Source organism: Engraulis encrasicolus, unplaced genomic scaffold, assembly GCF_034702125.1.
Source record: "Engraulis encrasicolus isolate BLACKSEA-1 unplaced genomic scaffold, IST_EnEncr_1.0 scaffold_42_np1212, whole genome shotgun sequence".
In the NCBI taxonomy this organism is placed as follows: domain Eukaryota; kingdom Metazoa; phylum Chordata; class Actinopteri; order Clupeiformes; family Engraulidae; genus Engraulis; species Engraulis encrasicolus.
The window spans coordinates 63,939-87,934 of record NW_026945731.1 but is presented as its reverse complement, the minus strand read 5'-3'; positions in this window follow the sequence as shown (position 1 = coordinate 87,934).

Genomic DNA, 23,996 nt, shown 5'->3' with positions numbered 1-23,996 from the left:
AAATGATCCCATAACTTCACATTAAGGTCATGGCAAACATATGACTAGCAGCCAATCGGAAAGGATGGACGTTTGGATAATGGAATGGACCCTACAACATAATATAACTTCACATTAAGGTCATATTTGGGAAAGGGAGTCAGGCCAGATGATACAGTACACTGCAGGTTGTTTTAGAATTTCATTAGTCCACACCTTTGTATAATGTTGTTTGCTGTCCAACATCAAGGATCACAATGGAAATAAGCCCTCAGGCTTTATTGTGTAATCCTGACTCTGTGTTTTCTTTTAGTTAAGTATGTGGTGTGGTTCACTGGAAACTAAATCATGTATTTGCTTTGATTCAAGAACTGAGATTGTAAAAATAAAATCAATAAATCAATCAATCAATCAATCAATCAATCAATCAATCAATCAATCAATCAATCAATCAATCAATCAATCAGTTTATTATGATTATCAGGGTCTCACCTGTGGGAAGGTATCTGAGGGAGAAGAATACAGGGGTGCGAAGGGAGGCCTCATCTCTTCATCTGATGGTGACGGGGGTGGATACTAAACATGTGAGAGAGGAGAGGAAGTGGACAAGACAGTCGACATGACAGAGAGCAATTATTTCACAAGTACCGTACATTGAAGTGTAGCCCCAACTCCCCCAAGTGTGGCACAGATATGCACAGACAAGACCAAACCAAGTGACTTAAACAGTATAAACGTGTGACACACTGTAATGGACATTGAAAGTTAATTACTATAGTACTATACTACTATGACACAGCATTTTTAATGCCGTGTCTTAAGGGGTTAATACAACTTAAGTAAAGTTGTAAAGTAAACTGACGACTAAAGACAAATATAAAGAAACAATAAAGAAATACTTACACTCACTTCCTGATACACATTTTTTACATGACCCCCTGCAATAGACCAATAGTCAATTGAAATGTGTGTGTGTGTGTGTGTGTGTGTGTGTGTGTGTGTGTGTGTGTGTGTGTGTGTGTGTGTGTGTGTGTGTGTGTGTGTGTGTTTGTGTGTGTGTGTGTGTGTGTGTGAGAGAGAGAGAGAGAGAAGGAATATTTTGGGGCGGGGGAAGGGGGGTCTTAAGAAACAGTAGTATTATCATGCATGCTGTATCCTACCTTTCTTCTTTAGATATGTTACATATCCCAGGATGCCACCAAGGAGGGCCAATAGTAGTAGTAGTGTTGTCACTCCAACAGCAGTGAAGACTGGTACACTGGTCATCGCTGGGTCTGAAAAGACTTTGACAGTCATAACAATTGTAAAACTTAAATCTGTAGTAATGTTATGTTTGTAACAAATTAAGACCTGCACAAACTTAACACACATGTTCCTCACCTGGTTCAGGTGTGCAGAGGTCCCCAATGTCCACTGTAGCATTCCTCCAGCTGACTGGGTTGCTATGGTTACAGATGATGGAGCCGTGCCTGGTGAAGATGCTGAGGCCACCATGAGTAGAGTCTCCATCCTGTGTGCAGGTGCTGATGTTGCAGCTGGAGGTCACAGAGAGGTCACCAGCTCTACACGTCACCATCACCTGACACTCGTCACCACTGGACCGGTTAAGATGTGTAGTCAGGACTGGCTTCTCAACTGGATACACATACACACATGCCCATGCACACACACATTCAGTGTATAGCGCTTCAACAAAAAGTGCTATAGCGGTATAGGGGTTTCATGATGCATTGTATTTCAACAGTAAGACACTACAGTCACACCAACCACTACAGATACTATAGTCATATCTATATATATGCAGGTTTATAATGTGACACCATTAACTTAAATGCTGAGAAAATTCAACACTATATAATACTTGATACTTTGCAGTGGTAAGATTGTTTTGGTTAAAAAAATGTATAATTAGTGAACTTATTTTAAAATGCATTCAACTTAACTACCCACACATACACATTCGCTTTCACTTTTCACTTGCATATAAACGTACCCTCAAATGAAATATAGGAAAGATAAAAAATAATTTAATAATACCTGCATTGCAACTCACCAACAATGACAACACAGTATTCAACAATTACAGTTTGGCTTTCTGATGTTTTCCTATTGCCTGTCTGGATATCTTCATCGTCATTATTAGTGGTGTTGATTTTCATTTCTCCTGTGTAGAGTCCACTGTCATTCTTCGTCAGGTTCTTCAGCTCCATAGACAGGTCTCTGGTATTGAACTCTACTCTACTCTGGTAGGAGGATGAAACTCTTAACTGGCAATCTTTAGGATAATATGGATAGTAAGTGACAATGTGTGTGTCTGTTTCCTTGAAGATCCAGCTGAATTGTAATATATCCACATCACCCCCCTTCATGGCCAGTGTGCTGGATTTCCCCTCTTCACCAAAAACGGTCTCTGGGACACAGGCCACTGTGAAGGGAATAGAAGAGGCTCATTGCAAAGCAAAACAACATGTTTATACAATATCACAACACAGTTCTGTTACAGAAATAAAAAAATAAAAAAAGGTACAAGTATAACTTAAATGCCAGTGCATTATTTCCAAGACTGTAGTATGAGACAGTAGTATGAGCAGTTATTAAATGAAGTCAGTTAAAAAGAGTCCGTTTTTAAATACACTGAAAGATACAGTATTATGCATACCATACCTGCGTGAAGAAGTGCAGCAACAATAAGTAAAAGGAGTTGTGTGGGCATTCTGTCCCCTTAACAATTAACTTGTTCAGCGAGAACAATGCGAGAGTAAGACTTGAAGACACGGCATATAGTTAGGTGCAAATATAGGTCATGCGATACGTCAAGCAAAGGAAGGAAGCAAAAAAGAGAAGTGAAACACATGACGTGACACTGCAGATCTCATATCAGCTGCCAAACACATGCTGAGGTAGAGCTGCATTAGGAATTACACATGGCCATTTGTGCTCCTTGTTATACATAACAGTATTCAGTGTTCAGAAGACATAGCTCTGCATGTGGAGTAATAATTTAACAATCATTTCCATTAGGTTTTGCATTAATTAAGTCAGTCTTACTGCTGCACAAAGCCTTCCCTATCATACAAGCATTACAAAGACTCTGTGGTTACAAAGACTAATGTTGTTGAGGTCAGGACTCCATGTGTGAAAATGATGGCCCATGCACCCTGAACCACCCTTTTCACAATTTTGAGCCCAACCTGACCCATACGGTGTTCAAACACATGTCAATATCAAGATGTGCCCCTACAATCTGCAGTATTGCTTGTGAAGTTAAAAACACGAATGACATTCGCTGCGAGGCATCAACCCAAAACAACTGCCGACCGCGAGAAAAGGGATATGAGCTGAAGCAAAGAGGTCTCAGTAGGCCTCTGTCCATCCTTATTTTAGTTTCATCTTGACACTGACAACATGAGAGAGAAACTTCTGGAACAAGCTAATGAACTCTTGAGTGTTCACCATACAGCTCATGTGTGGTCTTTTGTTTGCACAGCTAGATTACAAGCTGCTATTAACCATGGAGTGCCATGGCATTTAGGCTTTTGCCAGCCATGGGTTTACATGCAAAGTTGCATGTACAGTAAAGTAGGGATACAACAATAACAACAACAACAAACATAAAACAAATATATATTTCATAAAATAGTTTAACAATCCACATAACTGCACATAAACAATCGAGTCAATGAAAAAAGGGTGCAAGGACAATATACTTGATTTAATCCTACACTCTAAGAAAATTTCCCTGCAAAATAACGGCAGTTACTGGCAATTATATTTACCTGTAATTCTACTGTTATTTCACACCAAAAATCAAATAGGCCTACAGCTCATTGCTGTTTAATGTCTCACAGTATATAACATTTTTTCAGCAGCAATTGAACTGTTAAATAACAGTACTCTACAGAAAAATAACAGTACATTTCAGTTAAAAAGTTGAATTGTACTGTGTGATGACAGGCAAATACTGGGTCATAGTTGTATTCATGAATATGGCCATGGCTACTTCCCACCCTACCCATCATTCTCCATAACTGTGGTACCCTGGCCATGTTACCACCCCACCCTCCCATCGTTCACCATGACTGGAGTGCCTTGAGCATGATACTATGGCGCAATGCTGTATTGAGAAAATGGTTTGCGGTGGTCCTTTGAAAGTGTGGGCATGAATAAAATGTCAGAGTATGCAGTGCTATGTTACAATGATAGTGTGCAAGGTGGGCTTTTTACTGTATCGCTTGATGAGCCAATGATGAATATAGCATTGGTCAGTCTTTAAAAAAATATTTTGCACCAAGTAGCACGGCAAACAAGCAGCACTACAAGCTAGCTCTCAAAGCAATGCCTAATTTGCAGCAGGCACATTATATGCAACAATGCCACAAATGATGCCACATACAGCAAGCTTTCACAAAGAGGAAAGTGTGCAAGCATGTAAGCAAGCTTGTAGGCAAACAAGTGCTATGCTGTGCCATGCAGGCCAGCCAGCAGGCAGGCAAGCAACTGAAGTGTTGATAGTCCAGATTTATATACAGGTGCAAGAGTACCATGTGACCAGAGTCATCAGGCCCTTGGCAGGTGACGCCCGTAATTGAATAATGGCATAACAGCCCTACTCAGGTGAGGCCAGGCACTGATTAGCAGATTGGTTTAGATGGGACTGCTTGTTGCAAGAGTGTTACAAGTTCTTAAAATGTTTCAGCCATTCACACTTTCATCACTATCAAAATGCATGTGCTACTCACACTTTGCTGCATCAAGCACTTTTTTAAGTATTGTAGTTTCCTTAGAAATTGTTTCATCATGCTTGATAGTATCAGATAATCTTTAACCAGTCAGAATGACTTCAGTTCTTCAGGTGGTATTGAAGTTTGATGGTGATCACGGACAAGTGGAGGATGAATGGGTTTCAATGGTGCTGCCTAAAATAACTTGTTATTTTCTAGAGATGCACCGGATCCGGTTCCGGTTCCGGATCCGTCAGGATAATAGAGTTTTTCACAGGGTCCGGGTCCGGCAGGATCTTAAGCAGTGGATCCGGTATCCGGCATGTTACCTAAAAATCAGGGTCTGGTGCATGTCTAGCTTAGGCTTTTCAGTCTTTCACAACCCCAATCACTGCATGGAGTGAAATCCCTTTGGAAGCGGCTATTGCAGGCAGTGTGGCAATAAGCTAATGAGTCTAAAAAATAGTTTGCGCCAACGTAATAAAAAGGGCCCACGTGTGCGAGTAGACTATATGTTTCGACCCTTTTGTAGGATCCGGTATCCGGTTCCGGATCCGGCAGGATCTTATTCAGTGGATCTGGTATCCAGCAGGATCCTAAAAATCAGGATCCGGTGCATCTCTAGTTTTTTCCACAACGGCGAATACTGCTATTGTGCAGTACTTACTGTTTATGCTCAATATGTGACTCAAAGTAATATTTTCACAGTAATTGTCTGTTTTTTCGAAAAACAGTAGAATGCTGTTGCAGAATTGCCGTAAATAAACAGCTATTTGTTACAGTGTATGTTTGTTGTTTACAGTGTCCAAGCTCAATGAAACACACCACCAAATATAAATATCTTAAATATAAATAAATATAAATATCACACACAGTAATCAGCAGAGCAGCAAGTAAAAGTAAAAGAAAGAAAAAAAGAAAAGGCAACTATTCTCAAGGAGACCACAAAACAGACTGGCTTTAGACCAGGGGTGTCAAACTCAAATTGACTGAGGGCCAAAATCAAAATCTGGAACGAAGTCGCGGGCCGAACTCCACAATTATTTTTAAAAATGGACTAAAATTGTGCATGCATGCACTTCATACTCATAGTTAAATTTCACATACACTCTTTCCCATCATATTTGTTAGTTCAAATGTGTCTACACATCCTGTGACACAGCAAATTTCATGTTCAAGTCATAATACGCTATACATTGATGGTGTGCTACAACTGTAATAGACATTTGAAATGGACTCGCGGGGCGAATAAAATGGCTCTGCGGGCCAAATTTGGCCCCTGGGCCTGAGTTTGACATCCCTGCTTTAGACATTTGTGTCTCTTGAAACCATAAAACTGTCCTGTGTGTCCTTTTAAGGCAATGCAATTACCTTTATGCCATTTGCAATGTTTGAAAATAATGCAAAGCAATGCAATACAAAAAAATAATAATCCACTGACATTTTTCTGGTAGGCCTACAGCTCGACAGCGCGACTTAGCCGCCACTTTGCTTTTTTGAATTGGCACGAGGTCAACAAACTGAAGTGGCGTCCGGGTCGCGCTGTGTCAAGCTATAGGCCTACCAGAAAACTGGCAGTTGACAAGAGGCATAACAGTCTATAAGCAAGTAGTCTGATGCCACATCAGCTACAGCCAAGCATCTACCCGTCTGTCCCTGACAGTCCTGATTGAACACAGTTTCTTGTGCAAACACATCAGGCCAACTTCAACCCCTGTGGACACTCCCCAGTGGCGCCGGAGGGATATCTTTGCAGCTTCCGCCTTTGAAAGGTCGGGGCTGGCCCTGTTAAGTAGCCACGAATCTCTCTACTTTTTGCAAGTAACCTTGGTAGTAGACCACCAAAGATTCTAAATACACAAGGTCTGTATACAAAATTACTTTCCCGTTCATACTTTCTCCAACTTGAGGACGACGACGTGCCTGACGTGCCTGATTACGTTTCGCTGGCGAGGGTTTTCAGTCGACTACCAGACGGCTGGTGTTACTGGCCAATAAGCAAAGGCTCTTGGGAACATACTGACACCCAGTTGGTGTGGAGTTGCCTTAAGGCAATGCAAGTAATCTAGTTAGTCTATACCACGGAGGAGTAGACATGGTCAGCCTGAGAGGGGTCTGTGTCAGGTCCTGTGTGTAGTTGGATCTTGCTGTAGATGGCTGGAGGGTCTTCTGGACTCTCGACCACAGAAGCCTGTAGGACATGAGGAGAAACAGAGGGATGCTACTAAGGTCAATGATACAATGTAGAGTAGAGTAGTAGAGTAACTTTATTAATCCCCAGGGGGAAATTCAGGTATTGAGGGAGCAGTACTAAGGTTTTGTTTTTTCGAACCGTGCATATCAAACACATGACTAGCAACCAATCAGAAAACAGCATGAACAGATTACACCTCACTTTCAAATACTACAGAGGAGCGTGTCATATCTGTAGTTAAATATATTTCACTTACAACCTGTAGTGTGACTGAAACATAAAAGTATGGGCTGTTGCATTGATTCACAGCTTTCGGTGGGTTCCCATTGATGGATCAAGATGTTGCCATTTGTTAAATAAAGAATCAATCTTTTGTAGCTAACACCAAGTTTGCAGACTACTTTCTCACAGTATCAACAACCTTTGTCTGGCACCTGGATTATTGTTTTTTTGTGTATGTGCGCACCCTAACCTCCAAATACAATACAATACAGATACTATGAAGTTGTCTCAAAGTGCTTTCAAAACACCTATACATACACATACACATTCCCCCATTCCCACACCATCTGGAGGCTGCAGGACAGCACCAATTGTCTGGGCACAAATGCAATGGACAAAACCAGAACATCACATTTATGTCATTTGTGTGACAGGGAGACACAATGATCTACTGCTGGCTTTTTCAATTTAATTTGTCCAACATGATGGGACCGCCATATCTTTGTATTATGTTATTTATTATGAGTATCAGGGAATCACCTGTGGGAAGGTATCTGAGGGGGATGAATAGAGGGGTTCAATGGGAGGCCTCATCTCTTCATCTGATGGTGACGGGGGTGAAATCTAAACATGTTGGAGGAGAGGAAGTGGACAAGACAGCAGACATGAGAGACGGCAGTTATTTCAAAACTACTATGTAGCCTGGACCAAGTGTGGCACAGAACATAGCACACCTAAGAACAAATCTAGTGACTTGAAAACTACACTCTACACTCTACATTGCACTTAGCTGACACTTTTATTCAAAGTGACTTCCAGTTATTTACAGGGTATTGGTTACAGTCCCTGGAGCAATGTGGAGTTAGATGGCTTGCTCAAGGGCACTTCAATCATGGAGTACAGTAGGGAATAGAAGGGTGGCGTGCGAACCTGCAACTCCTTGATCTAAAGCCCATCTCCAACCATTAAGTCACAGTTGCCGCAAAAATGTCTAAATAGATTTAAGAGACAAAGAAATACTTACATTCACTTCCTGATACAAATGTTTCACATGGTCCCCTGCAATAGAGCAATAGTCAATTAAAATGGATTAGCTAAGAGTGCTGATTCAAATCATCATATACATTTGATCTTCAAACATCTGTGGATCCATGTGTTTCACTGTGTGTGTGTGTGTGTGTGTGTGTGTGTGTGTGTGTATGTGTGTGTGTGTGTGTGTGTGTGTGTGTGTGTATGCGCACGTGTTTGTCTGTCTGTGTAATGTGCACATTTGTCTTGTAAAATGCAATTTTTGTTTTAAAGACAAAAACAGTAGGCCTATAAACCTACCTTGCTTCTTCAAATGTCTTAGGTATGCCAGCGTGCCACCAAGAAGGGCCAATAGTAATATGGTCACTCCAACAGCAGAAAATACTGTTGCAGTGGTCATTGGTGGGTCTGAAAAGACACGCACAAGACAGTCAAAAGGAATGTAAAATTTAAACCAGTCGCAGTTTTGTGTTTGTGTTCATTTAAGCCCTACATTAGTTTTCTTCACCTTGTTTAGCTGTGCAGAGGTCGTCCCCAATGTCCACAGCATCCTGGCTCCAGCTGACTGGGTTGCTATGGTTACAGATGATGGAGCCGTGCCTGGTGAAGATGCTGAGGCCACCATGAGTAGAGTCTCCATCCTGTGTGCAGGTGCTGATGTTGCAGCTGGAGGTCACAGAGAGGTCACCAGCTCTACACGTCACCATCACCTGACACTCGTCACCACTGGACCAGTTAAGATGTGTAGTCAGGACTGGCTTCTCAACTGGCTCTGCACGCACGCACGCACACACACACACACACACACACACACACACACACACACACACACACACACACACACACACACACACACACACACACACACACACACACACACACACACACACACACACACACACACACACACAGTGTATAGCACTGAAACAAAAATACTCCAGGAAACAATAGCACAGATTGCATGCATTACATTTCAGCAGTTAGATGCTGCGGCCACATCAACCGCTACAGGTATTATAATTATCTATGATTATAATTATAGATAATTATATTATTAAAGCATTCACACAAATGTGAATTTAAATATGTATATAACATTTAAAAAATATACACTGTATTTAAAAGCATTCATTATTACAAATACATATTCATGAGCATAACTCCACCCTCAAATGAAACATCAAGACATTAAGTCTTTCTCAACATGAAGTACGTACAGCTAGTTGCAATTCAACTCACCTAAAACAACGAGAGAGTATTCAATAACAGTTTTGTCCTCCTCCGATGTTATCTCTCCTGTGTAGAGTCCAGTGTCATTCTTCGTCAGGTTCTTCAACTCCATAGACAGGTCTCTGGTATTGAACTCTACTCTGCCCTCGTAGGGTGGCCAAACCTGTAACTGGCGATCTTTAGGATAAAATGGGTAATATGTCACTATATCTGTTGTATTTGTACCTACACTTTTTCCATTAATTGTCCAGGTAACGAGATCTATACCAACATCACCCCCATTCATGACCAGGGTGATGGATTTCCCCTCTTCACCAAACACTGTCTCTTGGACACAAGCCACTGTGAAGAGAATAAGAGTGGATCATCGCAAAATCAAAACAACTTGTATAGACAAAAGATACAGTTCTGTTGCTGACAAACAAAAATATAGATACAACTTTGATGCCAGTACACTCTCTCACACACTATACACTGAGACAGTAGTATGAGCAGTTATTAAATGAAGTCAGTTTGAAACATTATGTGAAGTTTCATTATGTAAAGTTTCATTAAGTTTCATTTTTTTAGATGCAAGGACATACTGAAATGTATGATGCATCCCTTACCTGTGTGAAGAATTGCAGCACCAATAAGTAAAAGGATTTGTGTGGACATTTTACTCCCCTCAGCAAGTCTGTTGAGGAGCGAGGACGATGCATGAATAACTGACCAAACGGCACGTAGCGATGTGCAAATATAGGCCATGCGATACGTCAACGGAAGTAAGGGGACTAAAAAGAGAGATAAACCATGTGGTATGACATTTCAGATCTTATATTGTCCGTGTCAAACATGCTGAGGTAGAGCTGCATTACGAATTAAATGCGGCCATTTGTGCCACTGAAGATCATCTGTATAATCTGTATAACTGTGAGCAGCACAATGTCTGAGGTTAGGCTGCGAAACAAGCGGATAGCTTCATAGACAGAACAAATATTCGATCCTCTATTTCTTAGTATCCTTAGGATGGTCTATTTATGACACTGTTTTAGATAAGATTTCCCTCTCGTATGAATGTATAGGAGAGAAATCCCCAATCTGAAGCGTTAGTGATCACAAATTATGCACAAATTATTCCTTAAGCCACTGCTATTAACATCTCTTATGTACCTAACATCTTTATGTACCTAATTTGCTTTTAACATCCTTTTAAATCCTTTACTTATTTTTTCTTTATCACTGTGTTGGACATTGTTGCCAGTGTTGCAACTGTACACTGCGCCTAGATGTCTTGCTTATTATCCAATGTGCCTTGTTACCTTCCTATTATTTAATGTTGCGTCTATTACCTTGAATTTGACAATGCTGTCAGTGTTGCAACTGTACACTGCACCTTGAGGTCTTTGTTTACTTTTGGCTACTTTTTAATGCTCTCTTTGTCTCTTTGTCCTCTTCTTTACTCTTTGTAGGACAATGCTATCCCAATGCACAATGCAATGCCTTACCCTGTTCTTGTTTAAATTGCTAATTGTAAGTCGCTTTGAACAAAGGCGTCTGCTAAATACTAATGTAATGTAATGTAATAATGTAAAATACACGGCCACAGATAGCACACACATTTGTTTTCATTTTGTCCTGACCTTGTGGGGGGTGGCAGAACCTTGCCATCTATGGGCCGCATCTGACCCCAGGGAATCCATTTGAATAGCCCTGCTATAACTGAACCAGACATCAAGCATTTTAGTGGCTGCTGATGCCCACACTGTAACAAATAGCTGTTTATTTACGGCAATTCTGCAACAGCATTCTACTGTTTTTCGAAAAAACAGACAACTACTGTGAAAGTATTACTTTGAGTCACATATTGAGCATAAACAGTAAGTACTGCACAATAGCAGTATTCGCCGTTGTGGAAAAAACTAGAGATGCACCGGATCCTGACTTTTAGGATCCTGCCGGATACCAGATCCACTGAATAAGATCCTGCCGGATCCGGAACCGGATACCGGATCCTACAAAAGGGTTGAAACATATAGTCTACTCGCACACGTGGGCCCTTTTTATTACGTTGGCGCAAACTATTGCCACACTGCCTGCAATAGCCGCTTCCAAAGGGATTTCACTCCATGCAGTGATTGGGGTTGTGAAAGACTGAAAAGCCTAGGCTAGACATGCACCAGACCCTGATTTTTAGGTAACATGCTGGATACCGGATCCACTGCTTAAGATCCTGCCGGACCCGGACCCTGTGAAAAACTCTATTATCCTGCCGGATCTAGAACCGAATCCGGTGCATCTCTAGATGATAACAAGTTATTTTAGGCAGCACCATTGAAACCCATTCATCCTCCACTTGTCCGTGATCACCATCAAACTTCAATACCACCTGAAGAACTGAAGTCATTCTGACTGGTTGAAGATTATCTGATACTATCAAGCATGATGAAACAATTTCTAAGGAAACTACAATACTTAAAAAGTGCTTTATGCAGCAAAGTGTGAGTAGCACATGCATTTTGATAGTGATGAAAGTGTGAATGGCTGAAACATTTTAAGAACTTGTAACACTCTTGCAACAAGCAGCCCCATCTAAACCAATCTGCTAATCAGTGCCTGGCCTCACCTGAGTAGGGCTGTTATGCCATTATTCAATTACGGGCGTCACCTGCCAAGGGCCTGATGACTCTGGTCACATGGTACTCTTGCACCTGTATATAAATCCGGACTATCAACACTTCAGTTGCTTGCCTGCCTGCTGGCTGGCCTGCATGGCACAGCATAGCACTTGTTTGCCTACAAGCTTGCCTACAAGCTTGCTTACATGCTTGCACACTTTCCTCTTTGTGAAAGCTTGCTGTATGTGGCATCATTTGTGGCATTGTTGCATATAATGTGCCTGCTGCAAATTAGGCATTGCTTTGAGAGCTAGCTTGTAGTGCTGCTTGTTTGCTGTGCTACTTGGTGCAAAATAATTTTTTAAAGACTGACCAATGCTATATTCATCATTGGCTCATCAAGAGATACAGTAAAAAGCCCACCTCGCACACTATCATTGTAACATAGCACTTCGTACTCTGAAATTTTATTCATGCCCACACTTTCAAAGGACCACCGCAAACCATTTTCTCAATACAGCATTGCGCCATAGTATCATGCTCAAGGCACTCCAGTCATGGTGAACGATGGGAGGGTGGGGTGGTAACATGGCCAGGGTACCACAGTTATGGAGAATGATGGGTGGGGTGGGAAGTAGCCATGGCCATATTCATGAATACAACTATGACCCAGTATTTGCCTGTCATCACACAGTACAATTCAACTTTTTAACTGAAATGTACTGTTATTTTTCTGTAGAGTACTGTTATTTAACAGTTCAATTGCTGCTGAAAAAATGTTATATACTGTGATACATTAAACAGCAATGAGCTGTATTTGATTTTTGGTGTGAAATAACAGTAGAATTACAGGTAAATATAATTGCCAGTAACTGCCGTTATTTTGCAGGGAAATTTTCTTAGAGTGCATGATTTGACCTTTCTCAAACAGACTTAGCATCTCATGACCATGTGATGAGTCTTTTTGTATGGTTGTTTTCATCAATGAGAAGCAAGTCATTGCACCAGTGGGAACATACAGCATCATTTTTACACACAGATTGGCCACCACAGTCTTAAGACCTCAACCTCATTAAGAATCCACCACCATCCATACAATATCTTGGTTAAAAGATAATGCAACGTTGTGAACTTTTTTAGGTGGGAACTTTTCTTGGCCATGCTGTATATGAAGAGTTCAGATGCAAACCCCCCTAAGTGCCTTTTCAGAAAATAATCTAATTCATTTTTATTTAATACAAAGCTATCAAAACTGCATATTTTTTAATGTATTTATGTAATATAGCTATTTATATGTATTATCGAGTACATGAATGTAAACCAAACCAACAAAGGGGTTCTCTAAAAATATAGAAGTACAGGTCATCAGAAATGGAGTTAGGGGGGTTTGCATCTGAACTCTTCATATATGACCCATGTCAAATAATGATGCCACATTCAGTGCACCAGTCACGTTCTGTCATGATAAGGTTTCCCGAATTGGGGTTCATTTCAAACATTGTGGCAAACAACAAGTTGAGTACAGTACGGCAAAATGGCGTATTTAAAAACAATATTTTTGTCCATGTGTGGTCAGACCTCTTTAACAAGACATTGGTTCTTCTGAGAGAAATTGACGCACATGTTTGTAGGCAATGTTACAATGTATTAATGTATAATAACCTTGCACTATGCAATAACCAGTATTTTGTATATAAATATGAAAAAATAGAATTGTGCACCATTTTAATTTGTGTGTTTCGTAATTAACGTCTTGAATGCAATGCCTATAATTTTGTAGTATATAATGAAAGGGGTAAAATATATTTATTATACCATTGATAAATTGTATATTTTATGTGTATATTATGATCATGATATATTATGTGATAACGTACCTTAGTCCAGCAACTTCAGAACAAAGTGAAATTTCATGCAATGATGGTGAGAAACACAGCATTCTTTATTCCAAGTAAAGTAGAAGTAAATTTTGACTTCCTGCTTGTTATCATTAGAGTACATGAAAGAATACAGGAATGGTAGACAAAATCAGAAAGAATCCAACATGTAAAACAGCATGTACAACACAGAGAGAGACACACAGACACACACAATGCGAACAACATGTAAAACAGCATGTACAACACACACCTCCACGAAGGCCAGAGCCCTGACCACGGCTGCTCAAAGCTCAATGTTACCCTCTTGTGGTTTATAGTTGAAAGTGCAACACAACAACAACAAAAACTCAAGGGCCCTGACTGAAGGTGGCAAATAATTATTCAAAACATCCTGGAGAATGGAAAGTGATCTTGATTAGTCCTAAAAAAAAATCCCACATCAGCCTGTTTGAATTGTCATGTTAACGAAGGTGCAGATACGCTTCTGTATTGTAAACAATCAGGAAAACGTAATCAAAATCCATTTAGCATTTTTTGTTTTCAAAAGAACAAAAGCTAATAATCAGCTTGCAAGAACATTATCAAGCGTTCAGAAAATCACGACAGCTTCTTCTGTTTGCTTTAATATCCGTACATTATAATAGATTAAAATCATCATGTTATCAATATCACATTCTGGCTACACAGGCAGTCTAACCATCTTAACAGATCAGTTCACAATGTCCTCAACATTCTGAGAGGTGTCTGATATAACATTTTTTAAAAAGTAGGGGAAAGAGAATGAGGCAAAATCAGAGATTTGGAATAACATAGCCATATCCTTAAATTACATTACATTGCATTTGGGAGGTAGACGCTTTTATCCTAAGCGACTTACAATTGAGGACATAATCATAGCCTACAACATCTGCAGATACAAAGTACACAGGAAATATACAGCACAGTAAGTGTAGATGTCAAGTAGGTTTGATGTACATTAGCCCAGGGTTAAATACAGCAGCACAGGGTTAAGTACATCATACATCAAACATAAACATACACTAGCGTTTCTGAACGTGGGCGCTGGCAACATGACCATGGAAGGGGAGAGGGGGCTGGCAGTTATGGGGGGATAGTGAATTTCTTTTTTGTATGTGTTTAAGCATCTAAGTCTACAGTAGAAAAGATGTTGGTATTTTGAACAAGAAGATGTAGTAGAATAAGGCATTGACTTAAGCAGTTGTTATTGGGTAACGTCTCTGGTGGCTATGCAACTGATTGAGCTGTGAGAACCCCCTTCTCACGGTTTTGGCATTGTTTTGTAAAGACGTCAAGGGAGGATTGCACCCCAGCCTTCCTTGACCGGTCCCATTAAAGATGAATGGTATATTCACAGTCTCTGGCTGGCGAGCAATATGGGCCGCGCACAGACTCTGCTTTGCTCTTAGAGAGAACGCTTCTTTTGATTCTTGCTTTCCTCACAAGCAACCTAGTCGAGAAGGGGTTCAGACTCAGTCAAGCTGTACACTTGCAGAGCAAGTAGGCCTACCGCAATCGTTTGAATTTGGTGGGCTCTGGCACACTCAGACTTAAGTTTACTACTTTGTGCGCTGACTTTTATAAGCTGGCAGCCAACCACCAAGCGCACTAACATTTTTATTATTATTATTATTATTTGTTGATGTGTAGATTATTTCCCGTATTACCTTATTCTACTTGGAACATTTGTTATCTTTGTTTGTTAATGTTTGTTTTGTTATTCTCCTGTCTTGTCTGTGTCACTGTCGTTGTATTGTGTGGTGATGTTGTAAGCCTACTACTTTTCACTTGCAAGCAAATCTAGCTTCGGGTATCAATACATCAATCCCTTACCTATGCATGTGTCATGCTGAAATTCTGTGATGCTAATGTGTGATAACTGTATAAATGACCACACATTGTTTTTAGTATATTTTCCTGATCTTTTTGAAATTTGAAATCATACTTTTCCAAAGAGAAAGGTATGAGAAGGTCAGGAGGGTGTTTGGGCAAAAGAAGGTTGAGAACCACTTACATACACAAACCAGGGGACTGATGTACAAACCCTGTGTACGCCACTTCCCAGACAAGGCCACATGCATAAAGTCATGTTAAACATACTGTAGTCCATTCATGGTCCTGCGTGGCCATCAGCCTCTTCAAAGGAATTCAAAAGGTTTATCTTCAAACCAGATGATAATGTCTGGAGATATGAAACAGATGGTGACATTGAGCATCAGGAATACAGACAGAGGAGACCGCATGCATCCTGGCAGACAAACGTATCCAGCCCTCATTACTAACCCTGATTTCAGGGTTATACCTATTTCAAACATATACCGTATGCTTGAATTATAGTATGCAAATAAAGGACTAACGAACACTAGGACGTGTGCATCAATTCAAAGTGCTCTAACATAGACGCCAAAATAATGAACACACACATATCTGTGTTACAGTTAGATTCTGTGAAAATGTGCTGTCTGCGTGTGTACACATAAAAGCAGATTGATCCATTTACTTTTACCCAAATTACACCATCATTAACTATTTTACCAACATGCTTTGCAATTCATTGTGAGTGTGACTATCTTACCTCACGCTGCATGGGAGTCTGCCCTTTCACAACTGATGGTGGAGTCTGCACATGCAAGACAGAAAAATAGGGGATATGAGGATATTGAACATAGAAATATTGAATACAGAAATAGTGAATATAGAAATATTGAACATTAGAAATACAAGCAGAGATGATAGACCACAGCATGCAGGCCTTTCCCTTCAATGCAGCTGGCCCTATTTTGGAAAATCAACAGCTTCTTTGGCTTACTGTTAAATGTACCCTTCCAGAGATCAAATGTGCCATCACTATGTATGTTCTGAATGACACAGACTTGTCACTTGTGTAAATAAATATACACAAAATGGAATATTATTTGTGATGGCCATTGTTCAATAACATCACTGTGAGGGTGCCAGTCTTACCAGTGGAATCTCCACTCCAAAGCTGTTTGGGGAGTGGAGATTAGTGCGCTGCCGCAAGCTCCCAGATGATAGCAAACCCTGAACACAACAGATAGAAGAGAAGGAGAGGAGATGGTAATGGTAAGCATGGGAAAAGCAAGAGCCTTTTGATGCACATAATGAGCTGGAGAACTCCTCTGTGGTTTACGTCCACACCCCCCAACCTTACTCCCATCCACATCACATCACCGATGTTACCTGGAGTCATCCTGCACAGTCCAGACCAAGCACCTCAAACAAAACCCACACCCTCCTTCCTCTACATACTGGCTGCAACCTATGGAGTGTACGTCAATACTCAAATAAAAAATAATGTCCTCTGTTTGAGGTATGTAAGCAACAGGTGGTCATTGAAGTCAGTGAGTGGCTTTTGGATGAATTGATGTGCAATGCTGATTTAGAATTCATTGTGAGTGTCAGCTGTCTCACCTCACGCTGCCCTTCCACAAACGATGGCGGAGTCTGCACATGCAAGACATGAAAGGGGAGATATGAGGGCATTGGACATTAGAAATACAGGCAGAGTTAATAGACCACAGCATGCAGGCCTTTCCCTTCAATGCATGAGCATGAGACAGACACACATATCAAAGACATACCTTTGGACTGGCACACCCAGGTGCACCGTTGCTTGAGAGCAGTCGGCCTGCCTAATCAACAAGATAAATAATGAATCAAGCACACAGTACAGACAGCTGAGATCAGGATACAATCAGGTCAGATCAGGATACAACATACATATACACACAGCTAAGCACCCATAATGCATACCTTTGGACTGCGAATCCCAGGTGTACGGTTCTCAGGCTGACCAGAGGGCTCTGGAGGGGGTGTGAATTGGTAAGAGGTCAGACAGGTGAGAGGGTACCATACCATGAAGATATTTAAAAACAAATAAAAGAATCTTAAACTGTATGCTGAAACATATAGGGGAGCCAGTGAAGAGCAGCAAGCACAGGTGTTATATGTTCCCAACTTCCTGTTCTAGTGAGAGGGAGGCAGCATAAGACCTTATGCATATAGAGTGGTGCAGTAGAGGAAACACATGCATGGACCTCTGTGTGTGTGTGTGTGTGTGTGTGTGTGTGTGTGTGTGTGTGTGTGTGTGTGCGCGCGTGTATTGTTGTTGTTACAATATAATACACAAGAGAGGAAATATGCAACATCATACCTTGCTTGTTAGCACACTTTGGACAGTACAGGACTCCAATGACAATGGCTACCACTATCATGATGACACCGATCACTGATCCAAAACTGATGAGACTGTTCTGTGGATCGTCACCAATTAAAGACTCTACCTCTGTAAAGAAACCACAAGAGAGAAAAATATGCTACTGTTAAGAAAATAAAAATAATTACATGTTGGTACTTGATGAAGGTAACATGAAGGTAAAATCTAAGTGGGAGATGTAATGCTTCAAACCACACAAATCTGTAAAGTAGATTTGAATTAAAACGTCTGTAATTCCGAAGTGTAATCATCATTGTGTGTCATCGTTTCATCATTTTATAATCACTTAAGTACTGCTGGCAATGCAAATCGTTCATTTTCAATGGCACTTTCAGAGACTGTTCTTTCTGTCTTAGACGTCAGACATCACTTTGAGAACATGCAGCGACAAATCAATTCAGTGAATTCAGAAGAAAATAGAAGCACTCAGAGAGCGCAGACCTCCGCCAAGGAAGCTGCTTGATAGAACATTTGACTATGTTACAACTAAGTCTTTCTGCCTTCTTTTTGTTGAGTGCCCGCAATTCAATTTCTGGTCACTAGGGGCGTCTAGATATATAGGCCAGCAATGGTGATGAATCTTTTAAAAACTCCACCAGGATCACCATCATAATGGGTCATTACTAACAACTCCACAAAGTTTTGTCCAAATCAGTTGGTTAGTTTTTGAGTTATCCTGGATAGAATCTAACAAAAAGTCCTGGTTCCAGTTCGTGATCCGGATCACCACCAGAATTTCATCACTTGTTCCTGGGGTCATTAGCAACAACCCCAGACAGTTTCGTCCATTTTCATTGATTAGTCTTTGAGTTATGCTGCTGACAGACAGACAAACAAACACACAGACAAACAAACAGACAGACAAACCAACGCGACCGAAAACATTACCTCCTTGGCGGAGGTAATTTCTTTGCTATGAACTGGTGAGTGAATTTTTGGACAACTTCTATACTAATTTCACAGGGACTGCACTCGTGTTTCTTACTTGGTTTAGGTGGGCAAAGTTCCCTAATGTCCACTGCATCCTGGCTCCAGCTGACTGGGTTGCTATGGTTACAGATGATGGAGCCGTGCCTGGTGAAGATGCTGAGGCCACCATGAGTAGAGTCTCCATCCTGTGTGCAGGTGCTGATGTTGCAGCTGGAGGTCACAGAGAGGTCACCAGCTCTACACGTCACTGTCACGTTACACTCGTCACCACTGGACCAGTTAAGATCTGTAGTCAGGACTGGCTTCTCAGCTGGCTCTGTACACAGAGAGAGAGAGAGAGAGAGAGAGAGAGAGAGAGAGAGAGAGAGAGAGATTCCATCCAATGTACTTCTTTTAGTTTTGTAGCAAAGACACATTACTCCACCCAGCCTCAGTACCAATAGCGGAATTTCAATTCCACATCAATGACCCAGGCTTGCTAGAGCAAACCGATCATCACACGTATCACTGTATAAACTAGATGTTGACAAGTAAACAAGCCATTGGAGAGACAGACCTTTGGCCCTTTAATGTCATCATTGTGATTTATTTTGCAAAAACACAACTACAAAGACGAAGAGTTACCCTCCTTATTCAAACCACAAGTGTGCAGTAAAATCAAACATTGTCACATTATGAGTGAATAAAGCTAACTCGAACCACTTTAGGCACTTTTGGTTTAAATGTAGAATTGATTGAGGTAATAATAACCTGACAACAGAGTGTTACATTTAATGGTAATACTAATGATAAACATCAATATGTGGACAACAATAGGCGAAACATCACCAGTTCAGAAGTTTCCATGCTGGTAAAAACAATTATTTGACAAATCTGTACAAGCAAAAACACATTTGCAACTCACCGAGAACGGAAAGTTTGTATTCAACAACAGTCTTGTCCTCGGGCGTTTTAATCATTCCTTTGAAGAGTCCACAGTCATTCTTGGTCAGGTTCTTCAGCTCCATAGACAGGTCTCTAGCGTCAAACTTAACTTTGCTCTTGTAGGAGGACAAAACTCGTAACTTGTGATGCTCAGGATGATGTGGATAGTAGGTAACGATGTCTTTATGGTTAAAGACCCAGACTGCATAGTCTGCATCCGCAACATCACACTGTGGATTCATGACCAGTGTGATGGATTTACCCACAGGAGCAAACACAGTCTCTGGAGCACAGGACACTGTGGAGGGAGTAAGTAAATTACTATTTGTTACTGCTTCTTGTTTATATTGTGTCTGATTATGTCTTGCGTACCCGATGAGGGTCTAGGACCGAAGCGTTGTCTATTAACCCCTTAGCATAGAGCCTCTGCTATAACCTTATTGCTACCAAAGTCTTAATCGGTTATTGCATAGTCATAGGGAGGTTGTTATAATGTAGTTGAGTGTTTTCAGTTAAGAGTCCATCTGCAGAAAGAGGCTATTGATAACAGCGAAATGGTCAGTGTGTGGGAGTTTTTTTTTCCATTTTTCTCTAGTATGCACCTGCCAGCTGAGTTCTGCGAAAAACAATCATAAATGTAACGTGTGAATATGTCTGAAATACAGATATTTACGTAGCCTATATCTGTATTATTCATAGCTGTTATTGACTTTCACATTGATTTCAGTGGTTGTAAAAAGTGTAGACTAATTAATGTGCATATGTAACGGAGGCCAATACAGTGCGGTAGCGTTGGGCTATCAAACCGGCCCTTAAAGAAGAAATGAAACGAATATTAATTGTTGGAATTTTACAGTTTGTGCTGCATATTACAAAAGTATTACAAGCTTTGTGATTAAAACAAGATATTGTGTGTGTAATCATTTATCCGGGAAGTCATGTTAAAATGTGCTCAAAATGAGCAATATTTTGTCCAGTAGTGCGAATTTATTGTCTTATGCGTGACGTCATAAGGTTGACACAGTCCAACTACGAACCCACAAAGTTATAGTAGTCAATGGCGGCGTCTATGGCTAGTAAATCAATGCACGGTGGAAAATATTGGTTTCGTGGCGGATCAGATGGTACAGGTTGCAACAAGTACAAGCTTCACTGAAGGCATCTCTCTGCACAAGTTTCCTTAAGTCAAAATTACTGGAACTGTTGCTGACAAGGGGAAGGCAAAACGACGTTGATCGCGTAGGAGGCATCAGCTTTTGAAGTGACCTAGATCAATGTTGTGCTCCCGGCATTTTCCACCCCTCCTGTTGTTTACCTTTAAAAAATCTGGAGACCGTTGACATGGTTGGAAATAGACTTCTAGACTATTACCACAACCAGTGTTTATGGATAGCAGGTGTGCCGACGGATATCTCTAGCTCGAGTGCGACCACGGGTGAGTCTGGCCGACAGCCACATTAGCAGGATAACAGCATGGTAAAGATGCTATTCCTCTCTGCCATTGTAGCACCCTAGTACAGATACTCTAGGAAGACCAGATATCCCACTGGTTGATTTCACTGTGTATTTCCGGTTGCCGAAACGAGGCAGGTTTGTATTAGTTCTATGGCAGATTTAGAACTGAAGGGGCAGTTCCACCCTTGTCCACGTGGTGGCCCGGAGACCAGAATGAATGGAGTCCTATGGAGCAAAACCCCTCATGGTGCCTTTATCTCAGTATATGATTTTTTCTTGTGTAATTCGGATGTTGCTTTCGAAAGACTATATATAGAAAATACCCACGGCTGAGTTTCAGATCTTTTGAGGCACGCGTATGCTTAAAAAGTGATTTTTAAGTGTCTAGCTCCATTGGGTCCCATTCATTCTGGTCTCCGAAACCATAGAACTAATACAAACTAATACAAACAACTGGGCTTAATAGCGAGTGGCTAGGCTGTTCTTATAAGGGCTGTGACCATAGTACTAACAAGGGTCCTCGGTCAATGCGCTGCGGGTCGAGGTTGTGTTTCGTTACGACTCCATGGCCGTCGGTCGTGGAGTTATTGCTTAATATGCAACGAAATCGCCCCTGCATCCGAGCACGAACGGTCTGTGTTATGTAGTTATGACCATGGCCGGCGGTCGAGCAGTTATTGTGTTATGCGACAACAGCCCCTGAGAACGAACGTCTGTGTCAAAATATACCTACCGACTTCCAAATTGTCGCATAATGATGGGTAGGCTATAACGCCATTGTTTATTAAGATTACATTAAAACCATGCTATTAGGCTACCTCATCATATGTTTTTAAAGTATGTATATTTCAACATGTCAAAGACAGAGCGCAGCAGCCAAAGCATCGTCCCCCCTTGTCACGTTGCCATAAACAAAAAAATAAGTTAGATGCCTCGCTGGTTGATCGGTAAGTTGTCGGCATAATAATTGAGATAACGCCATTGTTTAATAAGATTGCATTTAAACCATGCTAGGCTATTAAGTTAATAGTATCAACACACGCAATTTTAAAGCTGGCTTTCAAAGTGCCACTTCGGTTTCAACCTGTCAAAGACAGCTCGGAATGTCACATCCATGATCTGCGAAACCGGCAGCTTAACATGCTCCCATATTTTCCAGTTTACCACAGCACACACTCAGCCTACACTATTGTGTCATATGATGATAATATCTTAATAATAATCAGCGTGTAGCCTACGTGTAGCCTAGTAGGAGCGTGGTGTGTTTTGTGCCCGTCGATCCTGTGTTGAATATGGCATCTTTCCAACCCATATGGCATATGGTGGTGCATCATCACAGAAAAGTCTACTAGGCTTATTTGTGAGGCTTATAGGCCTAGTCAACCTGAGTTTTTCCCACATAATGTTAAAGGTGTTGTCATTCGACATGTCGATGCTTTTATCTTAATGTTGGTTCCTTTATGAGATATGGGTCCTTCAAATGTATGCTATTTCAGCAGCCAGCCATACTCGCAAAAAGAGGGTGTCAACCTTATGATGTCACGGCCCTGTAAATATTGTCGCACCAAAGGCACAGTTTTAAGTTGCCGTTTCAACAAGTTATGCCCGGAAAAAATATTTATGTTATATATATATATATATATATATTTATGTTTTAGAAATGGGCAAAATATGTAATGTGAATAATAGATGAATATTCGTTTAATTTCTTCTTTAACCCCTTAAGACGCGGCTTTATAAATTTGTTGTTACCAGTATGGTAATGACCAAGTCGTGGTGCATTACTAAAGGGCCTGTGTTGTGTCATTGTATTGTAGTGCTATGGTAGTTACATTTCAATGACTATTACAGCGTGCCACTGGAGGTACGGTGTGCATTAAGGGGTTAAGCTCAGCGCACTCATACTGTGACTCCCATTACCGAACCGATGTAGTTGCCGAGGCAGCAGGTTCGCGCCCCGAGTGGAACAAACTGTGCAGGAACACTTCTATTTAGAACCCTAATTTGATAGCAGGGTTTGTCATTGATGTCCATCACTTTTTGAGTTTATAGCTAAATGCTCTTCCAATAAAGTGCTACTCAAGATACATGTAATACACAAGACCTTTTTGTAGAAGAACAGGACAAGGTCATAATATTGTGTCATAATATTGTGGTGATATGGTAGGTACATGTCAATGACTATTACAGCATGCCACTGGAGGTACGGCGCGCACTAAGGGGCTACTGTTATTATGAACGTGGGCAGTGAATGATTAGAATAAAAGTTCATACAAAATGTGTCCTAACACACTGTACATATCCCATGTCTTTCTATTGTCCCCATCCTCCACAGTTGGCAACAGTAACCATATAGATATAATGCATCAATGCTGAAGTAAAGCTTCAAGTCAAAAGTGTGAAAAATATAAAGAAACACTTACCTGTGTGAAGAAAAGCAGCAACAAGGGCCAACTGATGAATGGCCATGGAACCCATTATGCACCTTTAGCCTTTTTAGCAGGTTGAAGAACAAAAAAGGAAGGGCATTAGTAAATGGACTGCGGTAAAGTTAATTTGATATTGGACATTCATTTTACA